Raw genomic sequence first — 14,622 nt, 5'->3', positions numbered from 1 at the left:
AGCATTGGAGACGAAGCTTACTTTCAGTACAGCGTTCCACCCCCAAACTGATGGATAGTCGGAGAGGACAATACAAACCTTGGAGGATATGTTACGGGCTTGTGTATTGGACTTCGGTGGTAGTTGGATTCAATTTCTGCCACTAGTAGAGTTTGCCTATAACAATAGCTTCCAGGCTAGTATAGGGATGGCACCGTTCGAGGCTCTGTATGGTCGGAGGTGTCGATCTCCTTTGTATTGGGATGAGGTCGGTGAACTTCAGGTTTTAGGACCTGAACTTGTGCAGCAGGCGTCTGAGAAGGTAGGTTTGATCCGAGAGAGGATTAGATCGGCTCAGAGTCGGCAGAAGAGTTACGCGGATGTTCGCCGCCGTGAGCTGGAGTTCGAGGTGGGGGGTAAGATATTCCTTAGAATCACTCCGATGAAGGGAGTGATGAGATTCAGAAGGAAGGGAAAGTTGAGCCCAAGGTATATCGGACCATTCAAGGTACTTGAGCGAGTGGGTCCACAAAGTTGCACAACCCCCAGCACTCTCGAGGGTCCATGATGTGTTTCACGTATCCATACTGAGAAGGTACGTGTTGGATCCGTCTCATGTTATCAATTATAATAAGTTGGAGATTGGGGATACTTTAACATATGAGGAGATACTTGTTCGGGTTCTAGACCGTAAAGTTCAGAAGCTTCGTACCAAAGAAATACCATTGGTGAAGGTATTGTGGCGAAACCATGAGGTCGAGGAAGCTTCTTGGGAACTGGAAACGGAAATACACCGGAAGTATCCGCAGTTGTTCTGAGTAGTACTTGGATAGCAGGGGGGTATGAGTATGTATGTATGTATGTATGTAATCCTCTGTTATCGTATTATATTTGGGGGTTAGTCTCAGGGAGAGTTCTGTAGTATTGTGAGCTCCTGAGACCATGTATGTATGTGACCACGGTATTCCTCCACCATAAGTGAGGACATGTATGTATGTACCGTAATGGGGTTGCATATAAATGACCGCTGTATTCTCTAGAACATGTATGTATGTATCGTAACGGAGCTGCGTATAAATGGCCGCCGTATTCTCTAGAGTATGTGTGTATGTTTCGTAAAGGGACTGCATATAGATAGTCACCGTTTCACCTCAGAGTAGGTATGTATGTAGTAGTATGCATGTGTTTGTAAAGAGAAATTGCAAATTTCGAGGACAAAATTTTTGTAAGGAGGGGAGATTGTAAGAACCCGAACTGTGATAATGGGTTAATTTATATAAAGAGAGGAAAATTTTGGTAAAAGAGCAGGTTCGTCAACGAAGCCGAATTTCATCAACGAGGCCTTTGTAATTCTCGTCGACGAAATTCAGAGCCTCGTCGACGAGAAAAATCCGAGGGGTTCAGGAAAATTTAAATATCAGGGTTCATCAATGAAATTGCCGCCTCGTTAATGAAATCTCTAAAGACCTCGTCGACGAGGACACCACTTCGTCGACGAAATCCTCCGGGTCAAAGGCTTATAAAAGATCTTTTGGGGTTTGCTTCTTAGCTAAGTTTTGGAAATTCTCTCTCTCTCTCTCTCTCTCTCTCTCTCTCTCTCTCTCTCTCTCTCTCTCTCTCTCTCTCTCTCTCTTCGATTCCTTCGCCATTTGTCGCCGAATTCACAAATCCAAAGTTACTGCGAGGATTAGTGAAGAATTTCAAAGATCTCTCTCTCTCTCTAAGATTCGAAGATCTCTCTCTCTCTCTCTCTCTCTCTCTCTCTCTCTCTCTCTCTCTCTCTTCGATTCCTTCGCCGTTTGTCGCCGAATTCACAAATCCAAAGTTACTGAGAGGATTAGTGAAGAATTCTCTACGTTTCTAGCGGATCATAATCTCGTTTAGGGCAATTTTAGGTTTCGGGCTAAAATCAAGGTAAGGCTCGATTTTCAATTCTGATTCAGTATATGTGTAGTAGTACATATTGTAAGCATGTACTGTACTGTGGTTTGTAGGTTTTGGAGTCTCGGTTCATGGTTTGAGGACCGTAGAGTTCGTAGTTGGAATTTGGGTTAAGGTAAGGGGATTTTGTTTATATCAGTCCATTTTCGAAATCAGGATTGGTAAGCTTGTAGGCTACGATCGTATGTATATTTTGGCTTCTTATTTGGGGAAATCTATTGGGTAAAAATGCGGGATTTTTGGGTTACAGTTTTTTGGGAAAATTGGGGATTTCGGCTATCATCTCTATTTTGTTTGGAAAACTGTTGGTTGTGTTTAAATTGTATTATTGAGGTGACCGTAATCCATATTTGCATAAACTCTATACTTGAATTTGTAATCGATATGATTTGCCGTAAACCAAATAAGTGTGGTATGTATGGATGTATGTATTTGTTCCAGGTATTTGTAAAACAGCTATGTGGCGGCTAATTATCGTATGCGGAAATGTATAGGGACGTGAGTTCCAAAATGATTCCAAGTTTTGTGAAATCGGCTAGGGGCGGCTAAGAACCATACACCGAGAGTGACCGAATCTATATTCGAGAGTGTGAAATATCACCAGTCTAATTCCAGTTGGTCACCGAAGTGGTGTGAGCTATATGCTTCATCGTATGTTGCAATGGATTCACAGTGAGCCTAGGTCATCGCAATGTAGTTGTATATGGCAATGTAATTGTGGTGAGACTAGGTGACCTTTTTGTAGTTGCGTATGTAGCAATGGATTTACTATTGGGCCTGAGTTGTAGATCTTCGTATTTGCATATGGCAATGTAATCGCTGTGAAACAAGGTGACCTTGTGTAGTTGCATATGATGCAATGGATTCACCATTGGGCCTTGGTTGTCACAGCGTAGTTGCGTATGTAGCAATATAATCGCTGTGAGACGAGGTGACCTGGTGTAGTTGCGAACTAGTGTGACGACACTGACCGTATGTATGTATTTATGTATGTTGGGTATCGTATGAACTGGAATGTTTTCTGAAAATACTGGAACTGTATGGAATTGTATGAAATTGTACGAATTGTTTCATATTGTATCGTATGTATAGTGTTATGAAGTATGTAAAATGACACTGGTATGTCACAAACTGATATAAACTATTTTCTTCCTTACTGAGAGGTCTCTCACCCCGAACGTACGTACAATATTTTTCAGCGTCTTCAAGTAGCGGGAAGTAGCATCCTAGCATTTGGAAGCAAGGGTGTCGTAGCTACTACTAGTACCTTCTAGGTACGAGTTTTGGTATCCGAGTTCTCAGGATGTTTTTGTAAACGCCTGGAGTATGTTTGTATTTTGGGAATGTATATCCTAGCTTGTGTAGACTCTGGTATGATATGGTTTATGTATAAAAGACCGTTTTTCACTGCGTATATGATGAGTATCTTATGAGTATATGTTTGTATGTAGGGCAACCGTGTACCCCACAGGGTCGGACCCTTCTATTTGTATGGTATCATGTATGTTTGAATTGATACAAAGACAGGTTAGGTTCCTAAATTCACCCCCAACTCCCATTTTCGGGTTTGGGGCGTGACACCACCAACCTCTCCACTCCGACCACCACCATCACACCAGCAACCACGACCATCTTCCCCGCTCCTATCTCATGATCACTCCCTGCTCACCACAGCTTCCGTCACAGCCTGCTCCAGCCACAGCCAGCACGTGCCTAGTAACCCCCAGCAAGCGTGAACACCTCTCCACCACACCACCTTATGCCTAGCCCCGGCAACTCCCCAATGAGAAGCTCACGTGCTTACCATTTTTGGCCACCTTCCTTGCTCCGGCAAGTTTCTCCTCTGCACCTTCTGCCAAAACGCAGCAACATGCCTCGCCATCACCATCTTCTCGAAGCTCTCTCGTCGGCAAGCATCACCGTCATCACATCGCTTGCAATCCAGCACCAGTCATCATCTCCGACGACAACGGTTCTGGCAGCACCCTGTGGTAAGTTCCATGCACACACACATGCAGGTATATTCACATACAAACATGTTTTTGTTTTAAAGTTTAAATTTTGTTTGCTATTAAAATTGACTTATATTTATTGTTTTAGGATTTTTAATAATTAATGTCCATATTTATAAATATTAATTAGTTTGTTCTCATTATTGGAGGATTTTTCCTTTTATTGCGGAGGTAAGATTTCTATTGTTTAATATTTAAATGTAATAATTTTTGTTATTGTATATTATTAAGTACGCAATATTCAAGTTGTATGTGTAATATTAGTGTTTTGGCTTATCATTACGTAAGTTTCTCCTTACTAATATGGTAGGTTATTATTAATGTATTATTATTATTTATTATGGTAGTTTATTATAAGGGTATTATTATTATGTAGAAAGGTAATTTACTATTATGGTATTTTATTAAGTATTGTGGTAGATTATAATTATAAAAATTCGTTGTATGTGAGTCATCATGAGAGTCAACATAATATTAATGGTAACAAAATCACAAAAATAAATAAATAAATATGTACCTGCATTTATTATCAACCCTATATATACAATGACATGTTCATTAATTTTCCATCCTCACAAAGAAATCATAAGCGAAGAAATCGAAGAGATCAAAGACGTGAAGAACACATCAATGGAAATACAAGCCACTCTCTTCCTTTTTGGGATAATATTCTTTTTTACTGGTAAGTTTTTTCTCCATATTCATCTCTTTTTTTTTAGAGGAAACAAACACATTGTCTAATTAAAGAAAAATTTTAGTGCCTTTGATTAGTTGGTGCATGCCATTCCATAATCATTTTATTGCCATTAATTTCTAGCAAATGAATTTTTTTTTTTATAATTTCAATCTAAACGGAGCCTTATCTTACTGCTAGATTCAAGATTGGCTTTCTTACAAAATCGAAAACTTCTTTTAACAGATTGAAAATCGAAATGCAAATATCATTCTTAATTTCTTATTTGGTCGCAGGAGCCCACTCGGCTACATTCACCTTCCAAAATAATTGTCCCTACACCGTGTGGCCGGCGACTCTCACCGGCGGCGGCAACCCTCAGCTCTCCTCCACCGGGTTCGAGTTAGCATCCGGAGCATCATCCACCCTTGACGTGCCGGCGCCGTGGTCCGGCCGAGTATGGGCTCGGACCGGCTGTTCAGCCGATGCCGCCGGCAAGTTCGCTTGCGCCACCGCGGACTGCGTCTCGGGCCAGGTGGCGTGCAACGGCGCCGGAGCAACCCTCCGGCGGCCCTCGTGGAACTCACCCTGGCGGCGAACGGCGCACAAGATGTCTACGACGTGAGCCTCGTCGACGGCTTCAACCTGCAGGTGTCGCTCACTCCGCAAGGCGGCGCCGGCGACTGCAAAGCCACCAGCTGCCCGGGGAATGTGAACGCGGTCTGCCCGCCGGAGCTGGCCATGAAGGGCGCTAGCGGAGGCGTTATTGCTTGCAAGAGCGCGTGCGCGGCTCTTAATCAGCCGCAGTACTGCTGCACCGGCAGCTTTGGTACGCCGGCCACATACCTGCCGACGAACTACTCGAACATATTCAAGGAGCAGTGCCCTCAAGCATATAGCTACGCTTACGATGATAAAACAAGCACTTTTACGTGCACCGGAGGGCCTAATTACCTCGTGACTTTCTGCCCATGAAATAAACTAAATCTGTAAAGATGCATTGGCTCTCCCTCTCATGTTTGATTTACATATATGTGAAAAATAATGCAAGTTAAGAGTTTTGGGACTGTTTGCATGCCTCTCCACTCGGTGGCTCTTTCTCTCGTAAATCATAACCATGTTTAATTTACATTTATTGATTCGTGAAGAAAGAAAATTCTATTAGTTCATTAGAATAAAAGATCAAACAAAAAAATTGACATCACATAATTTGTTAAAGAAGAAATTAATTAATTATAACATATACGTCACTTATAATTAGGACTGAAAATGAGTTGAGAAACTAGCGTTTTACTTTACTCAATTTTGCTCATTAAAATTTTGTCCTTCAAGTCGATCTTATTCAACTTCCTTAAATAATTATAATTCAATCTTATTGAATGAGCCCAAATCAATCTTACATCAAATCACTCACAAGTTGAAATAGCCTATTCATGTTCAGATTCAGTTCGTTTATTAAACAAGCGATAAAATTTGACTTTAGAATCACTCATTTACATAATAAATTAGCCTGATAAATTCTTATTAAACCAAGCTTCCTAGCCCCGGTCGTGAGCAGTTTTTGCATCTCTACTTCTAATTTTTTTTAAAAAATTTATTTTATCATGAGCAAGCTTGCATGGAAAATGGGGAAAAGTTTATAACTCTTCTTGAAATTGAGCGCATGCATTTTCATGAAAAATTTCCAAAAACTTTCATATTTTTGTAAACTAAGATCTCTGCTAATTAATTAATATTTGATATTTCTTCAAATTGGGACATCTCATATATGAGAAAATATTGGGTATCAATTAATTAAATATGTATTGCATCACCATTTGGTTGGTTTGTCCCAATAAATTCGTGGTCATATGATACCTATATGTATTAAATTATCACATTCAAAGCGCAATTGCATATTAAATGTAAAATTACTACTTAAAATAATATTTTGGTATGCATTTCATCTAGGGTTGGGCTAGAAAAATAGAAAAAAACAAATCAAACTGTAAAATCAATTCAAACTAAACAAAAGAACTAGTTAACCATTTTTCAATTTGGCTTTGAATGAGAAATTTAAGTTTTTTGTGTTTTAAATTGAGTTTCATTTTAGCTCATTCAATAAAGTTTCACAATAAGTATACATTTTATATAATTTTTTTAGTAATTGAAGATCAAGTAATTGTATTACCTTAAGATTGATTGTCAGATTTTAATGATGCATACACCTTTTAAAGCAAATATAATAATGAATACAAAAATCTACATGATAAATATTTTTATAAGAATATTTATCTATAAAATTTAATGCATTAAATATATGATTTTATGTTTATATAAGTTCATTTATTTGTTTATATTATTATTTAAATAAAAAATATATTATATTTAAAGTTATTGTTTTGATAACTGCAAGTATAATTTGATAATAATTTTATTTTTCTTATATTACTAAAATTATTCCTTAATAAAATTTTGTAATTAAAGTACATGGATAAAATTATTATTTAAAAATAAAATCAAAAAATTAAAATTTTCATAATTTTAATGTAAGTCATTCATTTTAAGTCAAATTAATAACTTATAATAATAACCAAACTTATAAATTAAAATTGCTTGCACTTAGTTATAGGTTGTTATGATATTAATTTCATTTTTTTGTTTGTGCGTCTCTAATTGCCACAATTTCCTAACAACGAAATATGTGAAAATTTATTTTAAAATTCACTTGATAACAAAAAAATGTGAGTTGTCAAAAAGTACATGTTTCACAAGATTCAAATACAACCAACTATTAATATTACCACTTTTAAAATTTATCTATAACTAGTTTTTATATATATGTTGAAGAGAAAACTTGACAGTGGCAACAATATTTGACGACGGCTGCTAACCAGCCGCTTCTGTTGATCGGCGGTCACCAACCTCACCTACCAGCCGCAATCCTTGATTATTTTGTTTAAGAATCTACTATAAATAGATGTGTGTGTGCAATGTAGTATGTGGTGTTAAGAAAGTGAATAACCAGTGAGCGAGAGAGAGAGTTGTTTTTTGAATCCTCTGTATTTTTTTTCAGACTGAATTAAATTGTTTTTTGTAATTGATTCTCACTGAGTTTTAGTTGTAACTAGAGACAGAGTATCTCCTCCACCCATCAGTGGTATCAAAGTGTCCAGGTACATCGAAATCTGCCAAATTCAAAATTTCTCCCAGATTTGAAGTTGTTCAAAATCCAAAATTGAGCATACCATTTTGAAATTCATGTCGAGACGATCCCAACGGTGAAAACTGCGTCTCCAATGGAGTCTAGAAGACCCTACACGTGCTCACACGTGCCTCCAACGAACTCAGTGTTCTCCCCACACGCCGCACGCGCCGACGAGGATTCTGAGCTCGATTGACGTGATCTGACCTAGAAACCTGCTTCTCCAACCCGTGTCCAGCTACCCGGCCCAGTAACCAAGTTTTTCAAACCCGCATGCACAACCCAAACCAATGACCCGAACACGACCCGACCCGGCTAGCTGACCCGCCTCGAGTCGCTGTCACGCGGCATACGCAGATGTCGCCGTGTGGCCTTAACGGTTAGTACTAACGCCGTTAAACGGCCGTTAAGTTAAACTGACCCAGTAAAAACCATCTAGAACTTTCTGTAGTCAGGTCAATGATTTTTAGACTGGTTCTTTGCAACCCAAAATCGGTTCCTAAGGTTTTTCGACCTTCTGAACACATTAGTAGCATCAGATTTGCCAAAATAAATCCCCATCTCTCTGTTTTTATATATATTAAATTCAATGGCGAACGGTGTTACCCAAGCAGTCATTCCAAAGTTGACCTGGGAGAATTATGACAACTGGTCTATTCAAATGAGAGCCCTTCAAGGTGCTCAGGATGTCATGGATATCATTGAAGATGGGTACGGAGAAAGTCCATCAAAAGAAGCCGAAGCAGCTATGTATGATGCTCAAAGAACGACCTTATGAGCCGATCGAAAGAAGAATTGTAAGGCGAAGTCCATAATCTACCAAGGCCTTGATAAGGCCACGTTTGAAATCATCGCCTCCTCCAAGACATCCAAAGAAGTTTGGGACTCTCTCCAGCGAACACACAAAGGTGCAGACAAAGTAAAGAAGATTCATCTTCAAACATTACGAGATGATTTCGAATCTTTAAAAATGAAATCTACTAAATCTATTGCTGACTACTATACACGAGTTATGGTAGTATCAAATCAATTAAGAAGAAATGGAGAGACTCTCAACGACGAGAGAATTTGTGAGAAAATTTTGCGATCTTTGGATCCAAAATTTGATTATATAGTTGTGACCATGGAAGAAACAAAAGATTTGAAAACCATGTCTGTATAAGAACTTGTGGGCTCACTCCAAGCCCATGAGTAGAAAGTCAACAGAAGGAGTGATGATAAAGCACTGGAACAAGCCCTCCAAACGAAGTTGTCTCTCACTATAGATAGATAGGACAAAGGAGGGATGTTCAGCAAGGAAGAGGACGATACAGAGGATCTCGTGGAAGAAATTCTGGAAATTTTGAATCCAAAGAAGGTGGTAGAGGCGAAAGAGGTCCCATTAGAGGAGGACTTAATCAACAAAATTATGTTCCACAATGCAGAGGATAAGGAAGAAGAGGGGGATACAATAATTGCTCGAATGTAGACAAAAGAAACATTCAATGCTACAATAGTCATAAGTACAAACACTATAGTAATGAGTGTTGGGGGCGACAATAAGAAATGGTTAGCGAGAGGCTAACCTTGCCGAAACTGAACATGCAGATGGAGAGTCGTTGATGCTGATGGCACACAATTCAACTCTTCAGGACCAAAGTGTTTGGTACCTTGATTATGGAGCCAGCAACCATATGATTGGTAGAAAGAACCTATTCTTTGAACTTGTTGAGAAAGTTTAGGGGGAGATCTTTTTTGGTGATAACTTTAAAATCCTAGTCCGAGGGAAAGGAGATGTTTTGATCAAATAGAAGTCCGGAGATCATGCTTACATCTCCAACGTCTATTACGTGCTAGACATGAAGACTAACATCTTGAGTCTCGGACAGCTTGTCAGAGAAAGGCTACCAAATTAGTCATAATGATAAGCAGATGGTGATAACAGACGCTCGAGAAAAGTTGGTTAATCGAGTACAAATGGCAAAGAATCGAATGTTTCCACTCGCCATTCAAAATGATACACCAAAGTGTTTGAGCGCTATCATCAAAGACAAAGACTGGCTATGACATCTACGGTATGAAAATCTGAATTTTGAAAGTTTGAAATAGTTGGGAAGCAAGAAGATGGTGAAAGGCTTACCCAACTTCCACCACCCCAAATGTGATATGTGAAAGCTGCGTTCTGAGCAAGAAACATAGAAACAGTTTTGGAAAGTAAGCTAACTGGAGATCTACCATGCTGCTCCAGCCAATACACACAGACGTGTGTGGTCCATTGAGACCATTTTCAAATGGACAGAATCGATACTTCCTCACCTTCATCGATGGCTACAGCAGGAAGACTTGGGTCTACTTCTTGAAAAGGAAGTCAGAGGTGTTCGAAAAGTTCAAAGAGATTAAAACTCTTGTGGAGAAACAAAGTGGCTATCACATCAAGTCACTCCGATCAGACTAAGGAGGAGAGTACGAGGATGAAGCTTTCCTGGAATTCTTTAGGCAACAAGGGATTCAAAAACAGTTCACACCGACTTACACTCCCCAGTTGAATGGTGTAGCTGAAAGGAAGAACCGCACAATCCTTAATATAGCCAGAAGCATGTTAAAGGATAAGAATGTGCCCAAGGGTTTTTGGGTAGAAGCAGTGTCATGTGCAGTCTATCTACTCAATCGGTGTCCTACGAAAAGTCTTGATACAAAGACACCACATGAATCCTGGAGTACTCACAAGCCCAGTGTGAGTCATCTTAGGGTGTTTAGCTCCATAGCCTACGCCAAGATCCCAGAAGCAAGAAGGACAAAGTTGGAAGATAAAGGAGAGAAGTGTATCCTTGTTGGATACGGCGATAGCACCATAGGATATCGACTCTACAATCCCATCAACATGAAAGCCATTCATAGCAGGGATGTTATTTTTGAAGAAAATGAATCCTGGAGGTGGGACCAAGCTGAAACTTCCAAAGATGCAGAATTAACACTTGAAGAAGAAGAACCCACACAAACAAGAGAAGTGGCTATCGAGTCACAAGTTCCCGAAGTGCATACACCTCCACATAGTTACCATTCACCACAGAGGAATGGAGCTTCATCCCCAATTGAGCATGAAATCTCAGACATGAGGTCTAGAGGTGCCCGTAACCTAGATGATCTATATGAAAATACAAAAACAATGGAAGAGTATGTTGCTCTAAACTGTCTATTGCTGACTAGCGACCCGATTAGCTTTGAGAATGCTAACGAAGAAAAAAAAATGGAGAAAAACGATGGATGAGAAGATTCAATCCATCGAGAAGAATAAGACTTGGGAGCCAATGAATCTCTTGAAGGGCCGCAAAATTATTGGTGTAAAATGAGTTTACAAAACAAAGAAGAACACTCAAAGATAAGTCTAGAGATACAAAGCAAGACATGTCGCCAAGGGTTACAGGAAGAAAGAAGTGGAATTGATATCTTGTAGAACACATGATCAGATTGCTAACATTTTCACAAAGCCACTCATGCATGATATTTTTGTGAGACTAAAGACAATGATCGGAATGACAAAGATAGGAGAGTCAAGTTTAAGGGGGGATGTTGAAGAGTAAACTTGATAGTGATAGCAATAATTGATGACGGCTGCCGACCAGCCGCTTCTGTTGATCGGCGGTCACCAACCTCACCTACCAGCCACAATCCTTGATTAATTTGTTTTAGAATCTGCTACAAATAGATGTGTGTGTGTGTGTGTGTGTGTGCGCAATGTATTATGTGGTGTTGAGAGAGTGAATAACCAGTGAGCGAGAGAGAGAGAGTTGTTTTTTGAATCCTCTATATTTATTTTCAGATTGAATTAAATTGTTTTTTGTAATTGATTCTCACTGAATTTCAGTCATAACCAGTGGCTGAATGTCCCCTCCACCCATCAATATATATTAAAACGATGATGTTCGATACCTTTTACATACTCAACTAATGCACCGAGATATTGGGTCCGACCCCTCTATCCTTCTCCACTTAAATACCAAGATATCATGCTCACTCTACTGAAATTGTGTTGCGTGAATAATTGACCCTAAATAAATATAGATGACACAATTTTAATGGAGAAGACACGATACTCCCATAATACTTAATTATTTTATTCCAAACTATCTTTACTTATTAGAGTAATCAATAATTTCATTTTCCACTTTAGTTCTTCTAACCCTTGAAATACAAAATTGTACTTGTCCCATTTAGCATGTTACCTTTAAGTTAAATGTTTGATTGCTAATGTACTATAGATATATATGACTAGTGCAAGACGTAATATATAGATATAGTTCATGGAACAATCGCACAAAATTCTCTACATCCTAGAAAAATGGTAACCTTCTAGTGTTTAATGCCCCACACCTCCCAACATAATCAAAACTACATTCTTTTTTTCCTTTTTTTCTTCAAAGTCTAACATTGTAGAAAAGTAACAAATAACTTCTTTTTAATAAGATAAAAGCACTTATTGTGAGCTTTTTTTTTTTTTTTTGAATTAACATCCTCTAATGTAGAATTAGGATTGGATATTATTTGCTTAATTGTGAAAAATTCATGATCCAATGCAAAAAAGAGAGAGAAAAAGAGAAAGGAAAAGATTCAATTGCAAAGTGAGAGTTGCCACATAAGAGGACAACTTAATTACATAATTGAATACAATTAGAACTAATAAACCTAATCCTAATAATGATACAAATACCAATGTGCCCCTTAACTATATATATATACTATCTAACATCCCCCCTCAAACTCACGATGGCACACCGAGAAGCATCGAGAGTTTGCCGAGTAGAAATTGGAAACGGCTAATAGTGTGAGACTTTATGAAGAAGTCAGCCAACTGCATGGTAGAGGAAATGAATGGGAGTGGGAGAGAGATGGTACTAAGGCAAAGTTGATGACATGTGAGATGACAATCAATTTCAATATGGTTAGTGTGTTAATGAAAGACAGAGTTATGAGCAATCTGAATAGCACTAGTGTTGTCACAATATATAGGAGTGGGTTCAGCAAGTAAAACACCCATGTCAGCAAGTAACCAATGCAACCAAACTATTTCAGCAATAGTTGAAGCCATGACATAGTACTCAGTCTCAGTAGAAGAACAAGAATTTTAAAATGGCTCCTTGCATTTCTAGGAAATGAGAAAGTCACCAAGAAAAATACAAAAACTAGTTGTAGACTTGTGGTTTGTAGGATCTCCAACCCAATCAATATCACAATAAGCATGAAGTTATAAAGTAGATATAGAAGGGAGTAATATACTTTGATACAATGTCCCTCTAATATAACATAAGATACGAAAAACAACAGTCCAATGGTCGTAGTGAGAGAGGATACAAATTGACTCATAATATGAACCGCATATGTAGTATCAGGTTGAGTGATGGAGAGTTAAGAAAAACTTCCAACAATAGTACGGTATAGAGTTGGATCCACCAATGGAACCCCATCAGAAGAGGTATAATGAACATTAAGCTCAAGAGGAGTTTCTACAATTCGAGTATCAGTAAGACAGACTTTTTGAATGATATTTGCTAGATTGAGAAAGGAGATAACCTTTAGGAGAATAGACTACCTCAATGCCTAAAATGTATCTCATGGGTCCCAAATTTTCATTTTGAAGTGGTGGTGCAGTCTAATTTCAACTCTGCAATCCCATTTGTATCATCTCTAGTTAAAATCATATCTTCTACATAAGGAGGAGAACAATACACTCAACAGATGTAGAACGAGTAAATAAGGCAGAATCATGATCACTTGAGCGAAAACCAAAAGAACAAAGCACTTTAGAGAACTTCTTGAACCAAGCCCTGGGAGCTTGTTTAAGACCATACAAAGCTTTTTTAAGTCTACAGACCTCCTCTAGATGATGAGGACCACCAAGGGGTGGAGACATATAAACTTCCTCTTTGAGATCTTCATTTAGGAAGACATTCTTTACATCTAACTGTGAGAGTCTCCACTGGTTAATAGATGCTACTACAATCAACGTACGTATGATGTCATTTTAGCAACTGGTGCAAATGTCTCCTCATAATCAAAACCAACTATTTGAGTAAACTCTTTTGCAACCAAACGAGGCTTATATCTTTCAACAGAACCATCAGACTTAGTTTTGATCTTATAGACCTAGCGACACCCCACTATCGTTTTACCAGTAGGAGGAAGAGATACCAACTCCCATATGCTGGTCTTATACAAAGCAATAAATTCTTCATTCATAGCATGTTGCCAAATAGGGTCAAGAGCTGCCTCCTTATAGGAATCAGACTCACAATAGGAATGAAGAGAAACTAAAGAAGGAGCAAAACTAGAAGAATAACAAGAATGAGACATAAGAACATATTAATCAAGATGAGAAGGGGGCTTAAGAAGTCGCATTGGATAACGAGAAGATGCAAGGTCCACATGTTCGGAAGATAAAAGGGAGTCTTCCAAGGAGAATGAGCGATTTGTACCTGCAGAAGAAAAAGAAGGACGAGTAGAAGAAATGGGAACAATATAGGAAGACTCTGAATTAATTTCACAATTAAATAGATCAATATTTACAAGGTCAGACTCATTTAAGATACTAGAACTTGTTGAAAGATAGAAGAAATGAATGTGTTCAAGAAAGACGACATAACGAGAAACAAAAAGTTTTTGTGTTTCCGAATTATTACAATGATCGATATCCTTTTTGTCCATCACCATAACCAAGAAACACATGCATAGAGGATTATGCAGACAACTTAGAACGCTCAGTATGAGAACGAAGGACAAAGCATGTGCAACCAAATACTCTCAAATGAAAATACTTTAGAGCCTTGTCGTACAATTTCTCACAAGGAGAGACTCCCAAA

General features: G+C 38.5%; 1 pseudogene; it reads left to right on the top strand.

Moving 5' to 3' along the window:
- The first annotated feature begins 4,530 nt into the window (after window positions 1-4,530).
- LOC131146405 (thaumatin-like protein 1) lies at window positions 4,531-5,610 on the top strand (annotated as a pseudogene).
- Window positions 5,611-14,622: the final 9,012 nt, after the last annotated feature.

Source organism: Malania oleifera, chromosome 13 (assembly GCF_029873635.1).
Source record: "Malania oleifera isolate guangnan ecotype guangnan chromosome 13, ASM2987363v1, whole genome shotgun sequence".
Classification (NCBI taxonomy): Eukaryota; Viridiplantae; Streptophyta; class Magnoliopsida; order Santalales; family Ximeniaceae; genus Malania; species Malania oleifera.
The sequence above is the reverse complement of the archived record's forward strand: the minus strand, read 5'-3'. Positions and strand labels throughout refer to the sequence as shown.